A 2,950-nucleotide genomic window follows, 5' to 3' on the forward strand; every position below is an offset into this window, starting at 1 on the left:
CTGGTTAAAAGGCATACTGTAGGTCAGATTACATTTTTAATATGATAGTTAAGGACAAATATGTATTTTCCTCCCTAGTTTATAAACCAATTGCCCGACCAACTCATTAGCAACCCTAACCATACCCTAAAACAAACCCTGGGTACTGATTTTAACCCCATTATTGATGAATGTTAAAGTAACAAAGGAAACATAAAAATGCAGGTCCTTTCAGTGATTTAAATGGAAATGATGATGCAAGACAAATGGATCAGGATCAAACCCCAGCCATGGATGACCAGTACTTATCCCACTGCACCACCAGAGGCAGTCTGGAGAACAGACCAAAGAAGAAAAAATAAGGTAAAGGGACTCCAGGTAAAGGAAGGCCTGAGATCCAGTCACCAAGAGGTGATGACTTATTCAGTACAAATTACAAACACAGACCTGCTTCACAGAGAAAGAGAGCCAAGGCCACCCTGGTGAGGTCCAGCATCCAGCCACTGAGCTATCACTCTGGTCCACCAGGGGGCAAAGAACCAGAACCTGTAGACAGGATGCAGAGAAAACAACTAGAAAGAAAACAATCTTTATATAAATAAAATTATACATTTTATATTATATTGAGAAAAGATTATAGGAGGAAAGTCACATTTCATCATTTCATAAAAAAACAACAACTGTGATGGAATGATTTTGGATTCAAGCGCCAGAACTGTTGTTAAGAGTCGGAACAGAATTAATTAATTAATTATGTTTTTTTTTATAGTTTTATATTAGTATATAAAATATAAATATTAGTTTTATATAATATATTATATTATATTATCATACATGATTAGGACAATATTACAATGTGGATAAGAACTTAATAATAATAATAATAATAATAACAACAACAACAACAACAATAATAATACTTATTATTTATTAATTATAATTATATAATATTAATAATAACAACAACAATAATAATAATTCTACAATGATTGTTGAGTACAATAAGTAACAATAATATATAATTTTCAGCTTCTATTAAAGCAGCATTATGTAGCATTTATACAGTATAATAGGATACATTTATAAGTATAATAAATTCATGTTGATGTCAATGTCTGATATCTGTATAAAATGATGCTGTATAGATTGATATTGTATAGAACGTACCCCTCTGAACAGTTCTCACACTGTGGACTGGAAGAAATTGAACAACGTGAGTCCTGCTGGTCTGGGATCTGGGAATGTTCAGTGAGAAATGTCCAACTCCTCCTCTGGAAATCCCCAGGAATGGAAGCTTACTGTTTACACTCATACCAGTGTTTACAGTCCTATCATATAAAACATCTGTTTAACACTGAAATCAAAGTTGACCAAATTACAGTTTATTCTGGGAGGGATTGGGAGGGGTGCATCACAGTGCCAGTATCTGTATCTGTGTATGGCCTTAAATACACATGTGTCCAAATGTGTGTGAAACCCCTATAAGTCCAACTATAAGTCGGACCCACTGCTGACACAGATGTGCTAATGCACACACATAGCTTGTCTAGTCCCTATAGAGAAGTATTGCCAATAGGACAGGACTCTCGGGAGGAGATAAACATGAACCTACTGGCTCCGTGCTGCTTACAGCATTCTTGTAATGTTTCTCTTAGTGTTTCTCTTGGTTGTTAGACTTGGCTCAAATTCTAATTATTATTTTCAAAACCATGCTATTGCAAAATAGTTGCAGTTGTGTACAGTTGGTTTCACCCACCACACACCAGTGTATTTATTGGAGGTGGTGGTGTATCCAAAATATGTGTTGTAGTTTAAGTATCTACCAGTAGAAAGTGTGGATTGTGATATACATATATATATTAATAACACACTCTAAATATAGGCATTGCGATATACACTGAGGTACAGCTACAGTCCCTCATTAGGACGAATATTAATAACACTAATAACATTTGGTTTTGACGGTATTGTCAGTATGACCATTTTCCTGCTTGGCCTGGACCAAGGCAACCGAACTACAAGTATAGACACACCCTAAATGTAGGTGTTGTGATATCCGCTGAGGTGGAGCTACAGCCCCTACTTGGGATGAATATTAATAATATTAATCATGATTAATATTAATATATATCATATATATTATTAATAGCATTAATTGTGATATAAAATATGCAGTGTTTAGGTGTTAAGCTGTAAATTGTCCAATATTGGTAGAATGAAAATTGCTCTACTGGTATGGGAGAGCAATCCAGTCAAGAGGTGGCAGTGTTACTTTAGGTACTTTTAGATTCAAGATTCAAGATTCAAGATTCAAGAGTTTTATTGTCATATGCACAGCCGAAACAGACAGTTACGCTGTACAATGAAATTCTTACTTTGCTGTCCCTCCATTCACCAATAGATAAAGATAACAAAAAAGAAATTAATAATAAAAAATATATACAAAATAAATAAAGTATAATAATGTAAGTTGAAGTAAAAAAAAAAATTAAAGTAAACTTTTTCCTTTTTTACAATTAAAAAAAATTAAAATAAAAGTAGGCGTTTATCGTCTCAGAAACAGTAAAGAAGAAGCAAAAGAAAGAGGAAAGCTTGGTGAAAAAACAGCTTCCTGATGTAAGCAGTCCTACACACCCACCCACCCTACCAACCCCATCTTAACCTAACCTTATAACCAACTCTAACTCAATAAGCAATGAAATAACTGATGATCAGCGTAATTACACTCATAATAATATGTGTTTTTGACTTTAGATTGTGCAGGATTCCTACAATTTATAAAATGTACAGTGTTTTAAGTGTTAAGCTGTTCTTGTGTCATTTTGGGAAAATAAAAAGTTTACTACTGCTACAGTAGAGCAACCCAGTCAAGAGGCGGCAGTGTTATACTTTAAGGCGTTTAATGTCTCAGAAAGGCTAAAGAAGAAGCAAAAGAGAGAGGAAAGCCTGTGGAAAAAGAGCCAGCCTCCTG

Source organism: Salminus brasiliensis, chromosome 3 (assembly GCF_030463535.1).
Source record: "Salminus brasiliensis chromosome 3, fSalBra1.hap2, whole genome shotgun sequence".
Taxonomy (NCBI): Eukaryota; Metazoa; Chordata; class Actinopteri; order Characiformes; family Bryconidae; genus Salminus; species Salminus brasiliensis.